Consider the following 25,536-nt stretch of genomic DNA (forward strand, 5'->3'; position numbering starts at 1 on the left):
AAAGGGGGAGAAATATTGTGAGTATACAAATTCCTTGTTTATATGCATGTGTATTATCTTGTATATGTTCATTTCCTTCATGCATATATTTCTTTTGTAAATTGTTTGTCATCATCAAAAAGGGGGAGATTGTTGGCCTTCTTGTTTTGATGATGATTTACAAACAATTTACATCTAATGTTGTTTGTCTAGTGTTTATGTTTTCGTATTTATTCTAGGCAAACAACGAGTTGGAGGATGGATGGATTGCGTCATAACGATCATATCTAATGGAGGTTGGCAGAATTATGGAATGAAGCATTGCATTCAAGTTAAAGATCCAAGATCCCGCTTCATCCACATAGTTTACCAAGTTGAGCTTATTGAAGACCTTCATCTAGCTTGGGTATAATTTAGTTTAGGTTTTATATTATGTGTGTTAGTACTTTAAGCTCAATTATATACACACATACACGTTTTGGTTTTTGTATATATATATATATAGTTATATATATACATATATGTTTTGGTTTGATTTTTTAGATATGAAACAAATATATATTCATATATATGTTCATATGTTTCATATTCTATCATATTTGAAAATATATTGTGTCTTGGTTTATGGACTTGATAATATGTTTTTATATCTTTTCCTAAGTTTATAAAGCCATACAAAAGTTTCCAAAAGTTGTGTTTATGTCAAAACATCAAAATTCATGTATATCAACTTTTCATGTTTTGGACATACTTGCAAAATACATGAGTTTTCACATGAGTTTTGGACATACTTGCAAAATTCATGTATATCAACTTTTCATGTTTTGGACATACAAATTTCTTCGTTTACATGTTTATATTCATATATACAAACATTTACCCAAGTTTTACTAATTTTGAAGTTGTTTTGTTATTTTCAATTGAATTTACAAAACCGAGTTTTCAGCAATTTTTTAGAAACTGTTTATCTGTGTTCAAATATTTATTTCTCTCAATTGGAAAGTTATTTTTCAGAAATTCTTTCTCTAACATGTTAATATACATGCGTAGAACCTTCTCTCAAAATTTCATGATTTTTAGAGTTTATTTACTATTTTTATTTGATTTTACAAAGTCAGATACGTATTTTTCCAGAACTGCAGAAACTGCTTGTGCATGTTATAAGTCTACTCTAAGTCGACTTATCATAAGTCTACTCTAAGTCGACTTGTTATAAGTCTACTATAAGTCGACTTATAAACTGTCTTTCTGCATGTGTTTTTCTTTCTGTCAAGTTGACTTGTGTCACCTGTTAAGTCGACTTATATATAGCCGTTTGAACAGTAACGGCTAGTTTCCAGCTTTAATTATTTTAATATTTTTAAGGGTTTTGGTTGGGTTTTGGGGGTTGTTTGATGAACCTATAAATACCCTATGTCCTCATACTTTTAAGATAAGCAAGATAATGGTTTAAAAGATTTTAACAAGAGTTTAAGCTTGTTTTAAGCTTGTTTAAGGGTTTGGTTTAAAGATGTTTTGGTTTTCACAAGTGAAGGAGATCATCTTCTTGTTTGGGCTTCAATCTCCATCTCTCCATCTTGTTATTCAGAGAAGAATCTCTAAACTCATTTCTAGCTATTTATTATTTTGTTTATAATTTCTATATGCTAGATTTTAATTGAGTTTAGTTTTGATTTATTGAATCTCATTGTTACACACACCCACTTGAGCTTATTGTATTTGCATACATAGTATATTAGGGTTGTGAGAGATTGTAATATTGAGTTGTGCTTCATTATGTTCTCATCTATTGTAGAGAACAAATTTATATTTGTTACATTGTGAGTGTTGTAAGGTTTTCGGTGAGCTAGAAACCGAGTGTATTGTGAAGTTTTCGGTGAGCTAGAAAACCGAGTGTGAGGAGTGAACGTTGTTCGGTGAGCGTTAAAAATCGACACTGTGAGGTGTAAACTTTATTCGGGTGAACGTAGAAAACCCGGTTGTGATAGTGGATTTCTCCCCGGGAGTGGGGAGCGGAGACGTAGGACGGAAGGTCCGAATTCCGTGATCATTTGAGTGTGTTTGAGTTTGTCATTGGCGCATTTGCTTTTGCATTTATCTTATATCGCCAATTGTGCATTGTCTCATTATTCATATTATCCTCTATCTTGTTTCATTTTGTTTACTCTTGTATTAGTTTATATATCCCTGCATATATATTTCATCATATAGGATATATCTCATTGCTTACATTGCTTATCCTAGCTCATATATCTTGTGGTATTTCATTCTTGCTAGGATAACTTGTTAATTAATTTTAATTGGCATTTAATCGGATTAGACTAGCATAAGTCCCTAATCACCCCCCTCTAGGGTCTAACAAACTCAATAAATATAGCTAAATGAAATGAAAATGAAATAATAAGCTATATAAGAGTTTAGAAGACTTCTCAAACAAGAAGAACAGTAGAGATGATTCCAATAGGATTTGAAAGCCACTTCTTGCTGTAGAAAAACTTCTCTTGAAAACTGATTGATGAAATCAACTATTAAACAGCTGTTAAACACAATTAATATTTTGTTAAACACAAAACTTGGATTTCTTGGATATGTAGAAGAAGAGCAGCAATGTGGTAAATATAGCACCCCAATACAACAGCAAAAACATAAGTAAAAGACCAAAAAACCAGTTTCAAAACAGCTGTAAAAAAACTAGCCGTTGTAAAGTTCTGACAGTTCGGCGGTCGACCGGTCCGGTCGACCGCGAAGTTCAAAAACTCAGAGAATGAAAACTTAAAGCTGGCGGTCGACCGCACCGGTCGACCGCACCGGTCGACCGGAGAAGTCTCTGCATGTTTTCTAGGTCGACCGGTGCGGTCAACCACGAGCACAAAACAACTAAGCCCAGAAAAAATCAACTGGCGGTCGACCGACCCGGTCGACCGAAATCTGATATATGGCATATTGACAGGTTTTAGGGCTGTTTTGAAAACTCATTAAAAATATCAAATCAAATCCAAAAATAGTGAAACTTTGGGGAAAGTTTCTAAATGATGAAATAAACATGTTTGATAAGGGATTTTTGGAAAATCAATTTTCGTTTGTGAAAACTCTCTGCTTTTGAAAAGTGTTCAGAAAACCTGTTTTTCGTGAACATGAAAATTGACATACGGCTTGTAAATGTGTATGTATATATTATGCATGTATTATATATATATAATAAAGTATGAAAGAGCTGTGAACATGAGATAAAAGTTATTGTAACAACGTTTGATGAAAAATCATTTTTATGATAGAAAACGTCAAAAATCGTGTTAAGTGTACATATATTGAGCTTAGATATAATCATACAATATGTGTAAGTAAACCAAACATATACCTAGGTAAATCCACACATATGAACTTGAATCTTTAACACTTGATTGACGTGTGTTGAAATACCTGAAAAGAGAAACATAAACACAAAAACTAGAGAATATATTAGCAATAAATTATTTGACAAATCATCATCAAAACTATAGGGTCAACAATCTCCCCCTTTTTGATGATGACAAACAATTTATACATGAATATGAATTATAAACTAATAACCCACATATAAGCCAAAACATGAATAAATCATACATGAATGATCACATAAACCATATGTAAATATGAATTAATTTATAAACCATATGTGGATTTTTCTCCCCCTTTGACAACATCAAAAAGGGAAGAAGGGAAAAAAAATAGGAGCAACGCTCCCCCTGCATATAAGCACAGATAATAAAAAATGTATACCAAAAGCTCCCCCTGTCAAATTGAATAAATGACATCTATTGAACATATATAGGAGCTAAACAACAATTATCCATCAAAAATAATCATAAACAGTATATAAATCAAGGAACTCATCATTAGCAACTTATTTTCCACAAACAAAACATGAACATTTGTTTCAACCATGCATTGATCACAGAAAAGATAAACTAACACAATAAATCACAAATCATCACTTAAGCATTTAGAAACTACTTAGTTTTGCATAAACATAGTTTGTTTCACAAGACAGCAAACCATACATAAAAAGTCACATAGTTCCACACTAATATAGAGTTATTACACTCAGGATCCGGGATCCCAAGAGACTGACGCTGATAGGATAGAATAGTCCTAACATCCCTCTGAATAAATGAGACATGCTTCTGAACACTTGAGAACTGAGTCTCAAGACGATCTAGACGGTCACAAATATCAGAAGAGGAAGAGGTGGAAGCTCTAGATCGAGAAGATGATGGCACAACAGGATCAGATAGGGACCTCGAAAGTTGCATACGAGAGAGAGAGACCCTATCAAAGAAATCTTTCTTAGATTCAATTTTGGTTTCATTGGTGAGATCAACACCGAAGTGTTGAAGGATAAGAGTGATGAAGGAACCAAAGGGTAGAAATTTAACATGCTTTGATGCCATATTATTGAGAAAAACAGTTGCCCAGTCTACTTTTATTTTGGCAAATATGACATATACAACATTTATCTTGTCAGAAGCAAAGTGATCGAAACTACCGGTTTTAGGAATCAAGTTTTGAGCAACGATTCTAGCAATGAGTTTGGCATTTGGATTGAGAGAATTGTTGTTCATAGGATAAGAGCAACCGGGCTTAAACATGAGTTGGTTTACAGCTGGATCACCAAGTTCAATAGACATGAGGTCAACGTCACCTGTTGGGATTTTAAGAATCCCCGCAAGTTCGTTAGCAGAAAAGGATATTGCAACATTTTTAACAGATGAAGTAATGGTCTGACGACCATCAGCAGAGGATGTTACAGACAGGTTGGCATAAAACAGATAAACTAGAAAAGGATAATAAGGAACTTTATGTTCCTCATCTAATAGCCTAGCCAACCCAACATCATAAAGAATTGTGAGAGTGTCATACATGGCTAAGTGATTAAATTTGATATATATGGTTGGAATGATTTTCAATTTGCACAACTCCCTATATTTTTTAACTAGGGATTTAAACAACAGAAAATCTTCATAATGAGAAGCTTTTATAGAGGATGAACTAGACTCAGGTTTTGATCTCTTTTTAGGAGGCATGATAGATTAGGGTTTTGATCAGATATGAGATATAATATAAATTAGAAACCCCTGGAAACAACAAAAGGAAATTTAGAGAAAATTAAGAACTGCCCTAAAACAAAAACCCTAGATTGAGAATATAAACATAAGAACACTGAAATCAAGAGATAAGAGAAGAAATTACCCAGCAAAAAACTGATGGAACTCGACGGAGAGGAGCAGCGGTCGACTGAATCAGGCGACCGAGAGAGATTTCAAACCCTAGTTCTTTGATTTTGAAATTGAGATGAGAGATGAGGAGTCGGGTCTTTTGAGAGATGAAGGAAGGGCTGGGATTGACTCATGATTAGATCAATGGTGGTGAAGAGTTCGGGTCCAAAATAGTTATCCAAAATAAAACCGGAACCCGATAAAATCAAAAATCGATGCTGAAAACTCTCTGTCGGTCGACCGGCGCGGTCGACCGAAACAACTTACAGAGACTTCGTCGGTCGACCAGGTCGGTCGACCGCGAGAAAATAAAGTGTATAGGCAATGTAAAAACTTGGTTTTTAAAGATTTTCAACCTAAACCTTTAAGAAATTGTTAGATAATATACCAAATGTTTTATAAAATATATATAAATATTTTTAGCTATAAGATCACACAAATAATTCTTTTTAGCATAAAAAAATACAATTTGTCATTAAAAACTTCAAAAAAAAACAATTATTCAAAATAAGAATAAAACAAAACATCAAAAAAAACAAAAGAAATAATATAACAATCATTTTGGTACCCAAATTATTTTGGTACCACTAGAACTTGGGACATGACCCCTATCATTTAACAATCATTTTGGTACCCAAATTATTTTGGTACCACTAGAACTTGGGACATGACCCCTATCATTTAAATTCAAGGCCCTAGGGTTATGAACTTTTGGTACCACTAGAACTTGGGACATGACCCCTATCATTTAAATTCAAGGCCCTAGGGTTATGAACCCATTTGGGCGTATTTTGTGCACCGATACGATCAAAGAAAAAATTGTAAACGTGACCCATACGATTGCAATTTGTGCAATATAGAGGTTTGAATGGTTTACGTTGACCGAAATGGAATGCACGTGTTTCATTTGCAAAAATAGATTTTTCTTTGTAATTATTTTGCAAACGAGAATTTCTTTTCAAATCGAAACAAAACATGGCCAAATGACCAAAACGATCACAATAATCACATTTATACACATGAGCATGTTTATGATTTATACTATGTGTGTGTACATGCGTATGTGACATGAGCATGTTTATGATTTATACTATGTGTGTGTACATGCGTATGTGATGAAGAAGCTTGATGGGATGTACAATCATGAATAGGCTTATTAATTTTTGGTGCATTATGACAAAATTGAGCTAAATAGCCTTTAAGACCGCAAATAGAGCATTTGTGAATTTTATCATACATATGTGCATAGTGAATGAGTTTCTTAGAAGAATTAACATTGAGCTTTGCACATAAGTCCATAAACTTTTTATTATTAGCAATACAAGTGTTTAGTGTTGAATCTAAGGTAGATATTCGTTTTCTCATTTGATTCAACTCATCATTGTGCATACAAGCATTGCTACTAGAAGTAGAATAAACAAGATTACTCATCATAGATTTTAACTTATCTACTTCTAACATAGCATCACGTTTTTCATGAAGCAAACTAGCATTTTCGATTTTCAAATTTTTATTGCATTCTTTAAGAATTATATTTTCATTTGTAATAAAATCAAACTTAGTAGCTAGTGTTTCATGAGTGGATTTCATATTAACATACTTACTCTTTACATCAATATAGCAATTGTGTAATTTTTCAAACTCAAGAGCAAGTTCATCAAAAGTAATAATATTATCGTTATCGCATACCTCACTAGGGTTATCACCTAGTGGTATTGTACATGGAGATGAGGCTTCCTTAGAACTCAAAGCGGGATTTTCCAACGCTTGTTGAATAGCCTCCAATTTCCCTTTATGTGCTTCAATAAGTTTCCATAAAGCGTAAGCACTATCAAAATTAGCAAATGTGTTAGAAAACGATGAGTGAAAAACGTTAATCAAATATTCTAACAAAAGCTTATTCATGTTAAACAATCTTTTATCATTCTCACACCATTTGGATTTTTCAAAAATGGGAACAACATAGGCATCCTCAATAATTTCCCATAAATCAAATTGATTAGATTGAATAAAAAGTTTGAATCTAATACGCCATTGAGCATAGGAAAAAATATCCAAACGAGGAGCAATATTAATAGCATATCCTAAGTAAGATGAATCATACATATCCATAAAGATGAAATGCAAGAAGCACAATGTAATCAAAATTAGATTAGCACAAATACAATAACATGGATCTTTAACTCAAGGCGGTTAGTCCTTAAATCAAAGAGCACCAAGCTCTGATACCAATTGTTAGACCCTAGAGGGGGGGGTGATTAGGGTCTTATGCTAATCTAATCCCAATAAAATCCTAATTAAAATTATATAGATCAATATGTTCTTGCAAGAGATAGATATGAACAATAAGAACAATAAGAATATGCACAAATAAAATATGAGACAAGCAAAACACAAACACACGATATGTTTACGAGGTTCGGTCACCACGACCTACGTCCCCGCTCCTCACCTCGAGGAGATATCCACTATCACAATCCGGTTTGGAAGCCGGAACTTCTACACACTCGGTTTACAAGTTCACCGAAAACTCTCACACTACACAATCACTCAACAAACACACTTTACACACTAAGTGTAGGAACCTAGCCCGTGTCCTCCTCCTCAAGTTCTCAAACAAGAAAAACAGTAGAGATGATTCCAATAGGATTTGAAAGCCACTTCTTGTTGTAGAAAAACTTCTCTTGAAAACTGATTGATGAAATCAACTATTAAACAGCTCTTAAACACAATTAATATTTTGTTAAACACAAAACTTGGATTTCTTGGATATGTAGAAGATGAGCAGCAATGTGGTATATATAGCACCCCAATACAACAGCAAAAACATAAGTAAAAGACTAAAAAAACAGTTTCAAAACAGCTGTAAAAAAACTAGCCGTTGTAAAGTTCTAACAGTTCGGCGGTCGATCGGTCCGGCAGAATTCAAAAACTCAGAGAATAAAAACTTAAAGCTGGCGGTCGACCGCACCGGTCGACCGGAGAAGTCTCTGGATGTTTTCTCAGTCGACCGGTGCGGTCGACCGCGAGCAAAAAACAACTAAGGCCAGAAAAAATCAACTGGCGGTCGACCGCACCGGTCGACCGAAATCTGATATATGGCATATTGACAGGTTTTAGGGCTGTTTTGAAAATTCATTAAAAATATCAAATCAAGTCCAAAAATAGTGAAACTTTGGGGAAAGTTTCTAAATGATGAAATAAACATGTTTGATAAGGGATTTTTGGAAAATCAATTTTCGTTTGTGAAAACTTCCTGTTTTTGAAAAGTGTTCAGAAAACCTATTTTTCATGAACATGAAAATTGACATACGGCTTGTAAATGTGTATGTATATATTATGCATGTATTATATGTATATAATGAAGTATGAAAGAGCTGTAAACATGAGATAAAAGTTATTGTAACAACATTTGATGAAAAATCATTTATATGATAGAAAACGTCAAAAATCGTGTTAAGTGTACATATATTGAGCTTAGATATAATCATACAATATATGTAAGTAAACCAAACATATACCTAGGTAAATCCACACATATGAACTTGAATCTTGAACACTTGATTGACGTGTGTTGAAATACCTAAAAAGAGAAACATAAACACAAAAACTAGAGAAGATATTAGCGATAAATTGTTTGACAAATCATCATCAAAACTATAGGGTCAACATGTATAACTATTTTTTTAATCTGCAAACTAATTTTTCCTTCCCTACAGCTCGGAATCTTAATGGCTGAGTCATATATATTTCTTCATCAAAATCACCATAAAGAAATGACATCTTCACATGCAACTGATCTAACTCCAAACCATACTGTGCCACCAAAGCTAGCAAAATCCGAATCGAAGAATGCTTTACTACCGGAGAGAAAACCTCATTATAATCTATTCCTTCCTCCTATGCATAGCCCTTCGCAACCAATCTAGCCTTGAACCTCAATGGAATGCCTTTAATGCCCTCCTTCTTCGTGTATACCCACTTGCAACCAATTGTCTTCCGCCCCTTTGGAAGCTCAACAAGCTCCCATATATCTTCTTATGAAGAGACTCAATCTCCTCCTACATAGCTACCTGCCACGAATCAGCCTCCGAACTCTGCTCGGCCTCTATGAATGTAGTAGGCATCATCTCATTGATACTCTCCATCGGAAATACATATGCAACTACTGTATCGGTATACCATGCTTGTATCCGTATGTCTTTCCTTTGTCTCCGAACCGTAATAGAGTCTTGAACCTGAGCCGTCGGTCCCTGATCCTACACATCAGTACCCGTATCCTCCGTGTCACCGTCGTGCTCGCCTGGCGTCACCTCAGTTGGTACTCTAATGGATAATGTACCATCTGGATACTGTGGAGCTGTATCGATCTCCACCACCTATGATATCTCCTCTGTCGGGTCGCTCTCTACCTGATGAGAGCTAGGAAGCTTTAGGATAGAACCATCATCAAATATGACATCCCTACTTAGCACAATCTTTCTATCAACTTGATCTCATAGCTTGTATCCCTTGACACCACGTTTGAATCCTACAAATATGGCCTTTCTAGCTCGAAGTTCCAATTTATCTGTTCTAACAAGATAAAATGTAGGGCACCCAAATACCTTGAGCTGGTCATAATCATATACTGGCTTTCCCGACCATATTTCCATAGGGGTCTTCCCCTCAATCGTAGATGAAGGCAGCCTGTTAATGAGGTGGCTCGCATATGAAAGTGCCTCAGCCCAAAAGATCTTCTCCAAACCACTCTGCGACAATAAACATTGGACCTTCTCCAGTAAAGACCAATTTAACCTCTCTGCCACCCCATTCTTCTGTGGTGTATGACTAACCGTGAAGTGTCTCTCTATGCCCTCATCTCGACATAGCTGCTGAAAGGGGTCTGATGTATATTCACCACCGTTGTCATATTATAACATCTTGATCTTTTTCCTAGTCTGTAGTTCTAATCTCTTCTTTCACTCCACAAATAAATCTAGGACTTCATTCTTATGCTTCATGGTGTACACCCAACAATGCCTAGAATAGTCATCAATAAACGTGACGAACCAATGTCGACCACCAAGTGATGCAGTCTTCATGAGACCCCAAACATCTGTGTACACGTAGTTCAAGATGCCCCTCATCCTATGAATGGCCATTCCGAACTTCAACTTCGTCTTCTTACCAAGAACACAGTGTTTATAGAATTCAACTTTACTACTCTTAGCTCTCTTCAATAGCCCATGTTTGCACAGCGCCTGCAGTGACTTCTCGCCTGTGTGTCATAACCTGTAATGCCAAAGCTTACTCATGTCCGCCTCTGAAATAGCCGAAACAACCTGGCCAATCTCGATGCTCCCCTTCAAATAGTATAAATTTTGATTGCGGACTCCCTTTATCACCACTAGAGATCCCTTAGTAACCTTCTCTACAACATTTTTAAAAGTCACATTGAATCCCTTTGTCTCCAAAGCTCTAACTGAGATAAGATTCTTCTTCAGCTGAGGAACAAATCTCACCTCTTTCAATTCATGAACTACTCTATCGTGTATCCGGATCCGTACAGTACCTATCCCACAAATACCACAGGACTAATCATTTCCTATGACTACAACTTTCCCGTCGAGCTTCTCAAAATATGCAAACCAATCTCGCTTAGGGGTCACATGATAGGTAGCACTGGAATCAAGCATCCAATCTGATGCATCTATGTGGTTTACCTCTGGAGTAATCGGTAGAGAAAAGCTCAAATCATCAGAATTACCACCTTTCGCAATATTCACCTAATTGGCCTTCGGGCCCTTTTTCTTGCCATTTTCTTTCTCCTTGAGCTTCGGGTAGTCTCTCTTCCAATGTCCCTGCTCCTTACAGAATGCACATTGGTTCTTTGCTAATTGGTGACGGCTTCTTGACTTTGACCTCTCTTTATTACCACCTTTCGGATATGTACTTCTACCTCTCGTCAATAAGGTCTCACCTAAAGTACTAGCACGGGAAGTCTCTTCGTCCTTCCTCCTCAAATCATAATTCGTCAATGCATTAGTAACTTCACTATAACTAATAGAAGATCTTCCGTTCAACAAAGTGAGCATAAAGATGTCATGCTCCTCATCCGGTAAGGAGCCCAATAAGATAATAGCCTTGTACTCATCTGAAATCTTCTCATCAACATTCACCAAGTCTGATAATAACTTTGTATAGTTGTTCACATGAGCCACGAGTGGGTGCCTCTGGACATCTAAAATCTGAATAACCTACGCAACAAGTGCAACCGATTCTCAATACTCTTCGTAAGGTACTTATTTTTTAGAATTCCCCACATCTTCATTACAGATGTTACCCTAATCACATCATACTTCAGCTCCTGTTTCAAATAGTACCTGATCACCTTACAAGCGTTCCTATTCATCTTTTCCCATATCGCCTCTTTATATTTTAGTGGTCTCTCATGGACCATGATGGTCTCCTCCAAGTTCTGAGCATTAAGTGCATCTTGTAAGTCGCTCATCCATAAACCAAAGTTGATTTTACCATCATACTCTACCATACTAATTTTGGTGTTCTAAAAACCAACTTGAACTGTACTCGCAATCGACTTGCTACTTTCACCTTCTTCTCCCATTGCAAACTAACTCCAAGTTGTAGAGAAAGAATCAAACTTTGATAGAAATTAAGAATTACCCAATTAAACGCTAGATCAGATTCCAAATAGATCTCCTATCCACACGGGGAAAGCGAAATCTCCAATGATAACTCCTAATGCTATCTCCAGCGAATCCTAAAACTTCAAGAACCAAGCTTCACACAAGAATCTTCCTCCACCTAATTCCAAAATCCTAGATTTGAAATCTGGGTTCTGATACCACTTGTTGTGTGTAGCAGAAATTTTGACAACACCTCGGCGTAACAAGATAGTAATATCACAATAGGAATTTCTATTTTACCAAGGAAACAAGAACCAAGAGTAAAAAATCTTAACAAAGTGGGATATTAGCTCTTCCTCTCATCAGTTCTAGGATTGACCTGTCAAGAAAACCTAAATAAGCTATTATAAATCACACAAACAGCAAGACAAACTAATTTTACGTGGTTTGACAAAGTACATACGTCCATGGGGTAAGGAGGGGGGAGATCTACTATTAGAGAGAGAATACAAATAGGGTTCACACAAATTAAACCCTCACATAAACTCTCAAATCTCACAAAAATATCTCCACCAATGGATGCTCAAAACCCTAATAAAAGCTGCTATAATTTTTCTCCACCTGCTGTAGCCGCCAAGTCTCTGCTCACGAACCCCTTATGCACACAACCCTAGGAGAAAGACCAGGTTCCTATTTATATCCTAGATGCAGTCAAAAAAATTAAACTCGAAACCCATGTACCCGCTGTACATGTGTGCGTCTATTCACATATAAAGAGAACTCACGCGGAGAAAGGACTATCACGTGGTTGTGGCCCTCACGTGGTTATGGCCCCCACTCACAGTTCCCCTATTTGATTGAGGGGGAGCATTAGTATGTATGTGTACAACCTGTAATTAACCCTATAAGGGTTCTTTTGTAAATCTACGCACATTGTAACCCTAGCCTTGTAAATACAATTAGATAGATCTGAGTGAGGAGGAGAAGAGAGATGAGAGAGGTTAAAGATAAATCAAAAGGATATTTTGGGGAACATAGGGTATAGGGATGTGTGTTTAAGCATGATCCAAAAATGAAGGCAGGTGGATGCTCAGAGCATTTTCAAGTGAAACAATTTATTTCCCTTAACATTACTCAAAACAGAAATCAAAGATACGAGTAACTAATACACTTTACTAGTTGACGTTGGTTTACAATATGAACTTATATCAAGCTAGAGCATGCTCGAAGATAATATGAACTTGTGCCAATCCATTTAGTTACCATTTACATGCTTGATGTAATGATGAATCCAAATAATTCTCATAACTTACAACTAACTTAAGATAGCGCTAAATAATACACTTTAATAGTTGACGTTGGTTTACAGTATGAACTTATATCACGCTAGAGCACGCTCAAAGATAATATGAGCTTGTCCCAATCTATTTATTTCGCATTTACGCGCATGATATAAAGATGAGTCCAAATAATTCTCATAACTTACAACCAACTTCAATGGTTTAATTCAACAATAAGGACTAAGAATCAATTAAGCTCCTCTTGATCCTCGCCTCTCCACCCCACAATAATCTGTTAACGCCTAGGTAGATCTAAAACCAGTTTTTCAGAAAGCAAACCAAACATAGTCTCCATATTCACTGGGCTTAAATAATAATGGATGCTCATTCTCGAGAAGCTCCGCCAGAGATTCAGTCAAGAATCTATCACGTGGACGGGAGCTGAAAATCACAGAATGTCAAGTTTTATTGCCAGATGTGATAACCTCGTGAAATGCAGGGCCAGCCCTGGGTATAGGCGGATAGGCCTTCGCCTAAGGCCCCCAAAAAACAAGGGCCCTTAATGTAATATTTGATATATTTTAGATAGATATATATATCGAAAAGTAAGAGGACTTTTGTGTAAAATTGTTAGAGGGTTCTAATAGCATAATGGATTCCTATCGCCTTTCCTCCCCTTCCATCCCTATCTTAGTTGCTGCTGATCGCTCTCACAAAAAAAGAAAAAGAAAACCCTAGGTCTCTCTCTCTAACATCTCTTCTTCCAATCGCCCGCCGGCTTGTCCTCCTCCCTCTCGCCTGCCGGCCACCGCCATTGACCAAGGTTAGGGATTCTAACTTTCTCTGTAATTTCTCAGTTCTCACTAGGGTTTAGGAATTATGGATTTGTGAAATTAAAACTAAAATTAATTAGGGTTTTGTGAATTAGGACAGAATCAAACGGGATTTGGCGGATTGTCAAGAAAGAAAGCATCTTCAAAGTTCAAACTTAGAAGAAATTGTAAGATCTTTTACCAATACAGATTTTATTGTTTAATTTCAAATTTCAATTTAAATATTTGATATATTTTAGTCCCTAACATGTTTTTTGGTAGGAATTCTTGATTAATTTATTTTTCTCGATATTTATTGATATATTTTAGTCCCTAACATGTTTTTTGGTAGGAATTCTTGATTAATTTATTTTTCTCGATATTTATTAGATTGTAGCAGATTCAGAATTAAATTTTTCTCGATATTTATTAGATTGTAGCAGATTCAGAATTAAATTTGGATATCATGCCTCCTAGAAAGTATATGTCTGGACATGATAAACGGATAAAGAAACAAAAAATTGAAGAATTCAATCGATCTCAAGCAGGAGCACTTAAAAAATTTATTACTGGTAGTAGAAATACATATTCTAATTTAGTTTAAGATTCGGTGAATGTTGAAAATGAACAACCTGAAAATCAAGAAAGTGAGGATTTGGTTAATGAAAATTTGAATGAGAATAGAAATTCCATTGAATAATGTGAAGAACCTAACAATGTAAATGAACATGAAGTAAATGTAAATAAACATGAAGATTTGGTAAAAGAAGAAAACCTTGAAAGAAGGCCTTCAAACATAAATGACCCAATAAATTGGAAAAATATTGATCAAAGATTGAGACACTTACTAGTTAAAAGAGGCCCCAAAAGAAATGATAATCTTGATTTTCCAAAAGATTCAGAAGGCAAATATTTCTCCTCAACACATTACATTCGTAACTTATCCAATGGTGAACATCATGATAGAAAATGGCTAATCTATTCAAATTCTTTGGACAAGGTTTTTTGTTTTTGTTGTAAGTTGTACAAATATGATGCAAACAAAATTCAATTGGCAAATGCTGGAGTTAGAGACTGGAGAAATCTCAGTGACAGACTTAAAAGTCATGAAACAAGTAGTGAACACATTGTTAACATGAAGTGTTAGATTGGATTAGAGATTAGATTACGACAAAATGCCACAATCAATAAAAGTGTTGAAGAACAAATCAACAAAGAACGAGAACATTGAAGAAAAGTACTATTGAGAGTAGTTGTTGTTGTGAAAACACTTGCTAAAAATAGTTTGGCATTTCGTGGAGATAATGAGAAGCTTTATGGAGAAAATAATGGAAAATTTTTAAGTATAATAGAAATGATTGCCGAATTTGATCCAATAATGAAAGAGCATGTTCGTCGAGTTAAGGAGAAAGAAATTCATTATCATTATCTTAGTCAGAAAATTCAAAATGAATTTATTCTTCGAATAGCAGATGAGATCAAAAGTTTAATCATCCAAAAGATTAAAGAAGCAAAGTATAGATTGAAGAAGCAAAGTACTTTTCTGTTATTCTTGATTGTACTCTGGATGTAAGCCATGAAGAAAAAATGTCACTTATATTAAGATACATGAATATTTCAACAACCCCAATAAAGATGGAGGAGTTTTTTTAAGGATTTTTAAAGGTGGATAATACATCAGGACGAGGAATTTTGGAAGAACTTGTAAATATTTTGCAAGAGCTTAAACTTGATATTGGTGATGTAAGAGGAAAAGGGTAAAATAATGGTTCTATTATGAAAGGAAAACATAAAGGTGTACAAAAAAGATTTTTAGAGATAAATCCTATAGCATTCTACACACCTTGTGGTTGTCATAGTCTTAACCTTGCACTTTGTGATATGGTAAACTCTTGTTCGCAAGCTTAATTTTTTTTGGGAGTGGTGCATCACGTATATTCATTGTTTGCATCTTCTACAAAACGGTGGAAAGTTATTACAGATAATGTTAAATGTTTCACACTTAAGCCATCATCACAAATTCGTTGGGAAGATCAAGTTGAAAGTGTTAAAGCAATAAGATTCCAAGCTCTTGATATAAGAGATGTTTTGATTTACTTAGTAAGTTCTAATGAAGATCCAAAGACAAAAAGTGATGATGAGTGCTTAGCAACATATAAAATTATGAATTTTGAGTTCTTACTTGGTATGGTTATTTGGTTTGATATTTTGAATGCTATTAACAAAATAAGTAAAATCATGCAATCAGAGGATATGCAGATTGATGTTGTTATAGGCCTTTTAAGAGGGCTCATTTCTTTTTTTAAACGCTATAGATAAAATGGATTTGAAGCAGCAATGGTTGAGGCTAAAGAAATTGTAGTTAGAATGAATGTTGAACCCATTTTTCGTGAACGTCGCATCATTCGTAGAAAGAAACATTTTGATGAAAATGCTAATAAAGAGATGGTAATGACAACTGAAAAATCCTTTAGAGTCAATTACTTCATATATATCATTGATCAAGCTCTTTCTTCACTCAAGAGTAGATTTGAACAGTTTCAACAGTATGATTAATCTTTTGGTTTTTTATTTAATTTGGAGAGGTTAAAGTCTGCAGATAATGATAGTTTGAAGTGTTCATGTACTAACTGTAGGCATTAAAAATTGCCTATAAGTCCCTTCACTTGGCTCAAGACATAGAGGAGACGATGAACGTTGCTATTAGAGTTACAGAAGCTCATTTGATGACAACGGAACTTCGGAACTTCGGAATAACGGGAACAAAGCTGATCGGGAGCCCCGTGTTATTTATGAAAGGCGGAGCACGCCTTGTATCTCATTTACTCCACATATGATCCAATCATGGGAGCCTGTAGATCTCCTCATCGGCTTTCCATCGCATCATGAACCACATAATTCTGAGTCCGGACGTCGAATTTACGGTGAAAACAAACTCGACGCGCCAAAAAAAAAAGCCAAACCAAGACACCCCGTGGTGTCTTGGCTAAGCCAAAACACTTATAAGTGTCTCAGTGTGACGCCCATGGGTTCACACAAGACTGCAGTCCAAGGTGAAACCAAGAATGTCAAACCTGCCTTGCACCACACCGTGCAATAACATGTTTCACCATCATAATTAACATCTATCTAGTAGAGTTAACAACAGGTGCAGGTACAAAAGCAAGTAGAAGATAATACAAGGAATAACTGAAGAAATGATAGTGACCACATTAATATCTCATCATCCCACAAATAGAAATACACGTTTAGTGTTTGAATAAATAAACAGGAGTTTCTCACAATATTCAAATACAGAATGTCTGAGCAAAGGAAAATAAGCCACACCGCCTTTACAACATCTAGAATATAGTTCTCAAATGACTAACAAAAATCTAAAGTGGAACTCAAAATAAAACATAACTAAAAATAAGCAACTGGGCACTAAAGTGTGTCACCATCAACCTACGACTCTCCGGGCTCCTAGTTCGTTACCTGAAATGGGGAGGGACAACGAGCGTCAAAGCGCTAGCGAGCAACATCACAACCAACCCCAAGGGAAAAGGGCTCGTTGTATAAGAAAATACAGTTAATACATAATAAGTCTCAAATTCATAACTCTTAACTAAAAAGAAGTTTTAGTATTTAGAAATTTACAACACGAGCATAGGTACGTCGAGCGAAATAATTCAAACAAGGAAACTCTCATGTATATACCTTATATCTCAAATTGTAAATCCCTAAATACCAAACCCAAAGTCTAATACAGAAACAATAATAAAGAGGAATGCAACCTATCTCAGAATTTAAATACTCTGTTATGTCATAACCAAATAAGTGTCAAAGGTCAAAAATTTACACAAGTGTCGTGTCCTGATTCAGATAAGTGTCGCACTCATAGCTTAACGAATGGTCAACACATGGTCTAATAGGAAAATGTCCAACACGAGGACTGAATTGGATTATAGTCCAACACGAGGACTTTAATGGATTATAGTCCAACACGAGGACGGAAAGGACATGGTTTCCCCAACACATGGACCAAATAGTAATCATCAATGAGATGTATGAAGGAATATATTTATACAAATTTCACACGTGTCCCGACGTATAAATTCTAAATTTGGTGCCCTCAGGTCATCTATCATGCTTAGATTCATGGCAACAAAGAACACTAGTATCAGATAATCGAGGGAATCCCTCGAACACATGAAACACTCAGCAAAAACCAATTGTGCACAATATTGTGCGGCGGTCGACCGCACCGGTCGACCGCACACAGAGATGGACTTCACTGTTCAGCGTATATGCTCACGGTCGATCGGTGCGGTCGACCGCCATGACTTCGCGGTCGACCGCGAGGAAGACAGAAACCCAGATCTAGTTTCTGTCAGCTTTGAAACCTGTAAAACTTCTCTTTCTTTGAGTTAACAGCAACATGGAAAATCTTAAAATGTCAAATAACAGATAGAAATGAAAGTTTACACCTTTAGAAATCATTACCAAGATCCCCAAACATATTAAAGCATGATCTATGTATAGTTAAAACGATAAAAGCAGAAATTTTCTCCTTTTAAACATATTCAGATTTAGATCTCTATAATAGAGTTCATTGGTGAACTTTTAAAACTGAAAACATTTGCTTTTTATATCATGTGTCATAAGGAATCTATTGTATCTACAAAAATACGATTTTTTGCCCATAAAACCAAGTAAAAACTCAAATTTAAGCATGAGAATAGAAAGTGGTGAAGTTGGGCGAGATGTTACTCGCCTCCGATGAGAAACAAGCTCCTAGATCTGCAGGAGATTGATCCCCTTCGCTGAAATCCGACAAATCCCGTTGAAAACCCTTTGCAACTCCTTCAAAATCACCAAAAACGAAAATCTAGGGTTTGAGGGGGAAGAGGGGGCTAGGGTTTCTGATTTTAGATCCAAGAGGGGCTCTCTCGGGTACATTAGCCTATATACCAACTCACAAACCCGACCCGAAACCCGTTTGAACCCGAACCTGAGAAAACTCTCTGACCGCTGTGCGGTCGACCGCCACGGTCGACCGCATATGACTCGATTTCTCTCACATAGAATCACTTGATGGGTTCTCAAACACAGATAATCACATTTCTGATATATATATATATATATATGATTATTTATCATAAGAGAATTATTCACTATTAATAATTCACATATATTCATTATAGAAATTTCGGGATTTTACATTCTTCCCCCCTTTAAAAGAATTTCGTCCTCGAAATTTGGAAATTATACGAATCTCGAAATGAACTACTAGATAACATATAGGGATATTTATACTTAACGATCTAAAATGGTAATATTCTCGCTCAAATCCTAATCTAGTGGAACTAGTACATCGGGCGAGAAATCCAAACAAGGAACCCCCCATACATATACCATGTGTTCCAAAAGATTAAAAATTAAGCGAAAATATCTTCATTCTAGCGTTAAATGTAAACATAACCAAAGATATAAACATAAAGTAAAATACATAACATAATAAGAATTAATTTACCTGCTCAACCAAATATGGGTATTCGCGACGCATGTCTTCTTCACGTTCCCAAGAAATCTCCTCAATACCTCCTCGGTTCCACTGAACTTTCACTAAGGGAATCACCTTATTCCTGAGTCTCTTGTCCTCCCTGGAAAGTATACAAACCGGAGTATCAATAGTAGTCAAATCCTCCCGAAGCTTAATCTCTAGTGTATCCAATATTCGCTGCTGCTCCTCATCATGCAAGTGTTTCTTGAGCATAGAAATATGAAATACATTGTGTATACTAGACATTGATCCTGGAAGATCTAGTCTGTATGACACAGCTCCAATGCGCTCTGAAATCTGAAATGGTCCAATATATCTCGGCGCAAGCTTCCCCCGTCGCCCAAATCGTTGTACGCCTTTCATAGGCGATACCTTCAGCATGACTGAGTGTCCCACCTGAAACTCCAAGGGTCTTCGCCTCTTATCTGCATACTCTTCTGCTGACTTTGAGCGGTTAGAATCCGCTCCCTGATTAATGCTACCTTCTCGGTAGTCTGCCTCACTAGCTCTGGCCTAAGTATCAAGCTGTCCTCTGGCTCTAGCCAACATATCGGCGATCTACAGGGCCTCCCGTACAATGCCTCATACGGAGCCATACCGATCGTCGCTTGATAACTGTTGTTATAAGCGAATTCTACCAATGGAATATGGTCCTCCCAGCTACCTTGGAAGTCAATGACACATGCCCGCAACATGTCCTCTAATACCTGATTCACCCTCTCCGTCTGACCATCAGTATATGGGCAGAAACACTGCTATAAGATAGCCTGCTGCCAAATGAGTCTTGGAAACTCCTCCAAAAATTTGAAGTGAAAACCGATCCTCGATCCGATACGATCGTGTTCGGAACTTCATGAAATCGAACTATCTCCCGAATGAAGATCCTCGCATAAGCCTCTGCTGTATAAGTGGTCCTCACCGGGATAAAATGTGCTGACTTCGTCAACTGGTCTACTATCACCCAAACAGAATCATTCCCCTTCTTCGACTTCGGCAACCCCACAATAAAATCCATAAAAATGTCTGCCCACTTCCACTCTGGAATGGGTAAAGGCTGAAGTGTCCCTGCCGATCTCTGATACTCTGCCTTCACCTGCTGACAGGTAAAACATCTAGCCACATAGTCTGCAACCTCTCTACGCATACCGTTCCACCAAAAATGTCTCTTCAAATCCTTGTACATCTTGGTGGTTCCTGGATGCACTGTGTACCGAGTACGGTGTGCCTCATCAAATAACTCATGGCATAACCAATCTACTATTCATCCGTAGACCTCCATCAACTCCAATGGTCCAATCAGTATTAGGCTCTTTGGAAATCTCTTCCTTTCGGATTTGAATCCAAGAGTCTCCCAACTGAGCTCTGACAACTCTGTTACTCCAAGATGGCTGCACTGTCACAGCTCCCAAAAATGCACTGGTTCCTCCAATCTCGGGTCTAAAATCAAACTGGCTAAGAGTGATAAGGTCCCGATGTAGTGAACACCTCAAAGCCGAAATCCGATGCCGACGCTTCCTGTTTAATGCATCTGCTATGACGTTCGCCTTACCCGGATGATACTGGATCGCAAACTCGTAATCCTTAATAAACTCAACCCATCTCCTCTGTCTCTGGTTGAGTTCCTTCTAGGAAAAGAGGTACTTCAGACTCTGGTGATCTGTGAATAAGTCAAACTGTATTCCATATAAGTAGTGCCTCCATGACTTCAGTGCAAATACCACCGCTGCTAACTCCAAGTCATGAGTGGGATAGTTCTGCTCATGCACCCTTAACTGCCGTGAGATATAGGCTACTACCCTCTGAGTCTGCATCAATACACCTCCTAAGCCTGCCAATGATGCATCTGTATACACCACGAATGTCCTGTCACTGCTCGGAATAGTCAGAACCGGCGCTGTAGTCAACTTAGCCTTCAAAATATCAAAGGCCTTCTGGCACTCTATGCTCCATATGAACTGTACACCCTTCTTCGTAAGGCGTATAATCGGCGTCGAAATCTTCGAGAAGTCCTGAATGAACTTCCTGTAATAGCCCGCTAAGCCCAAAAAGCTGCAAATCTCTGTCACCATCTTCGGTGGTTCCCAATCAAGAACTGCTACGACCTTAGCTGGATCCACTGCTATACCCTCCCTACTGATAACATGGCCAAGAAATCTGACCTCTGAAAGCCAAAACTCACACTTGCTAAACTTAGCATACAACTGATGCTCCTGCAGAGTCCTCAAAGCTACTCATAGATGCTCCTCGTGTTCTGCCTCTGATCTCGAGTAAATGAGTATATCATCAATGAAGACGATTACAAACTGGTCTAAGAAGGGACGAAAAACCTGGTTCATCAAATCCATGAATACCACGGGTGCATTGGTCAACCCAAATAGCATGACCAAGAACTCGAAGGACCTATATCGAGTAAGAAAAGCGGTCTTAGGAATATCCATCTCCCGAACCCGTAGCTGATGATAGCTAGAACGAAGATAAATCTTTGAGAAATACTGCGCTCCCTGCAACTGGTCAAACAAGTCATCAATCCTAGGTAGTGGGTACAAATTCCGGATCGTGACCTTGTTCAACTCTCTATAATCTATGCATAATCTCATACTACCATCCTTCTTCTTCACGAAGAGGACCGGTGCGCCCCACGGAGAATGACTTCGGTGAATAAAACCCTGAGCTAGCAACTCATCTAACTGGGTCTGAAGCTCCCTCATCTCAGCTGGTGCCATGCGATAGGGTGCGCGGTATATCGAGGCTGTGCCTGGCTGCAACTCAATACATAACTCTACCTTTCTCACTGGAGGTAATCCAGGTATGTCCTGAAAGACATCCTGATACTCTGAGACAACTCTAGTCTCCAATAACTCAGCACCCTGATCCCGTCGCATCACCTCCTTGATGTACGCCAGAAATGACTCCGCAAATCGGTTGCCCTAAGAGTTGGCTACAATCATCTCGGACCCGTCAGACGCTTGCAACTTGACTGTCTTCGTAAAGCAGTCAATACTAATATGGTAGGAAGACAACCAATCCATACCAAGGATGACATCAAACTCGGACATATGCAACATTATCAAATCAACTATGAACTCTGACTCGTCAAAACTGACGGTACACCTCCTACAAACGCTCTCCAGAAGCGATACCTCACCTAAAGGGGTGGAAACTAATAAAGGGGTGTCTAGAGGCTGAGCCATGAGCTGGAGTCTATCCATAAATGCATGCGAGATGAAAGAATGCGAAGCTCCCGAACCGAAAAGAATACGGGCGGGAAGAGAGTTTCACAAAGAACGTACCCTCCACTACGGCTTCGTTGGCTCCATGATCACGGGGAACTACCACATATACCCTGCCTGTGCCTGAAGACTGCTCTGCTACTGGAGATGGAGAATATGGGATAATCTGCCCCTGAGGAACCTCCTGAACTGCTCGAATCTGCCCCTCAGTCCTCTGAGTTGTTGGCGGTGCCTCAAGCCTGTTCTGTTGGCCTTGACCTCTACCCTGCTGGCACTGTTGCTGCTGCTGGTTCGGACCCTTGCCCTGTTGGGCTCCTGCTGGTGCGCTATGACACTCTGATGCCTTATGCCCGACCTTGTGACAATTAAAACAAGATCCCTAGAATTTGCGCTGCTGATGCGCTCTCTGATCCTGTTGGGGTCCCCTTTTATAAGGGCCTTGATGCTGCTGCTGATGATGTCCAGAAAAGGGTCTCTTGTTCTTGCTCTTATCCCCACTCTGTCCTGTCTTGGCCTTCCCTTCCTTATCCTTCTAGAACATAGTAATCTCAATCTCCTGAGAAGTGGCAGCCTCAGCTACCTCCCTAACTGAATAAAACCTCCTCAACACGAGGTACCGTCGGAGATTAGGGCAAAGCCCTGCTAAGAACATCTGAGCCTGACGCTCTCTCGTCTGCCACATACCTGTGAAATGTAGCAACTCCATGAATCGGCTCTTAAAATCCACCACTGACATGTCCCTCTGAGTCAATCGGGACAACTCGAGCTCCTTCCCAGTTCGTGCTGCAGAAGAAATGTACTGCCCATAAAAGAAGTATATGAAGTCTTCCCAGGTGAGGGTCATCCTCTGCTCTGGGGTAAACTGAAGTTGGTACCATCTCCCGGCATCTCCCTTCAGGCTATAGGATGCCAATCTCTGCTTCTGAACTGAATCCACACTAAGTATGTCAAGTATGTTGCTCATATCCTCCTTCCACTTATAGGCTGCAAGGGGGTCTGGTGACCCCTGGAACTCTGGTGCCCTCATCTTCTGGTACCTCTCCACCATACGGAGCCAAGCCTTCTTCTCTGTGGCTCTATCTGGGACTACTAGAGGAATGGCTATGGGTGTGATCTCTGGAGATCTCTCTCTGACAGGAACGGCAGGTATCCCCTGTTGTTGAGCTACCGGTGGTGGTGGTGTCCGTAGTGTTATATAAGTTGCCACCAACTCCTCAATGGCTGTCATCCGGGCAATAAGAGGAGTCATGATGTCCACCAAATACTAAGGAGCCTGTTGCGGCTCCCGGGGAACCTGCTGAGGCTCGGATTGAGCTGGCTGCTGCTCTGATGGAGTCTGCTGTGACTCTGCCTAGCTAGCTCTCCGGGTACGAGGTCTACCACGTCCTGCCATCTATCTCTCTGGTCATAAGAAAATGAGAGTTTATGAGTCACAATGGACCTTTATAAATAACGTATCACATTGAAATTTTCACAACATATAGTATTCACACAAATACTTTGAATTTACACAAGATAGTTGTCAAAAAAAAATTCTCAAATTTTGAGGTATACGCATATATCGCCCTCACTCATACTAGGAATTCCTTACGGACTCTATACATAAATCCTAAGAAACTCTATCCTAGCTCCACGACTCGATACAGGATGATCCTAAGGATACTAGAACTAGAGCTCTGATACCAACTGTGACGCCCCTGGGTTCACACAAGGCTGCAGTCCAAGGTAAAACCAAGAATGTCAAACCTGCCTTGCACCACACAGTGCAAAAACATGTTTCACCATCACAATTAACATCTATCTAGTAGAGTCAACAACAGATGCAGGTACAAAAGCAAGTAGAAGATAATACAAGGAATAACTGAAGAAATGATAGTGACCACATTAATATCTCATCATCCCACAAATAGAAATACAAGTTTAGTGTTTGAATAAATAAACTGAAGTTTCTCACAATATTCAAATACAGAAAGTCTGAGCAAAGGAAAATAAGGCACACCGCCTTTACAACATCTAGAATATAGTTCTCAAATGACTAACAAAAATCTAAAGTGGAGCTCAAAATAAAACCTAACTAAAAATAAGCAACTGGGCACTAAAGTGTGTCACCATCAACCTGTGACACTCCGGGCTCCTGGCTCGTTACCTGAAATGGCGAAGGATAACGAGCGTCAAAGCGCTAGTGAGCAACATCACAACCAACCCCAAGGGAAAAGGGCTCGTTGTATAAGAAAATACATGTAATACATAATAAGTCTCAAATTCATAACTCTTAACTAAAAAGAAGTTTTAGTATTTAGAAATTTACAACACGAGCATAGGTACGTCGAGCGAAATAATCCAAACAAGGAAACCCTCATGTATATACCTTATATCTCAAATTGTAAATCCCTAAATACCAAACCCAAAGTCTAATACAGAAACAATAATAAAGAGGAATGCAACCCATCTCAGAATTTAAATACTTTGTTATGTCATAACCAAATAAGTGTCAAAGGTCAAAAATTTACACAAGTGTCGTGTCCTAATTCAGATAAGTACCGCACTCATAGCTTAACGAATGGTCAACACATGGTCTAATAGGTAAATGTCCAACACGAGGACTGAATTGGATTATAGTCCAACACGAGGACTTTAATGGATTATAGTCCAACACGAGGACTGAAACGACATGGTTTCCCCAACACATGGAACAAATAGTAATCATCAATGAGATGTATAAAGGAATATACTTATACAAATTTCACACGCGTCCCGACATATAAATTCTAAATTTGGTGCCCTTAGGTCATCTATCATGCTTAGATTC

Source organism: Asparagus officinalis, chromosome 1, assembly GCF_001876935.1.
Source record: "Asparagus officinalis chromosome 1, Aspof.V1, whole genome shotgun sequence".
Classification (NCBI taxonomy): domain Eukaryota; kingdom Viridiplantae; phylum Streptophyta; class Magnoliopsida; order Asparagales; family Asparagaceae; genus Asparagus; species Asparagus officinalis.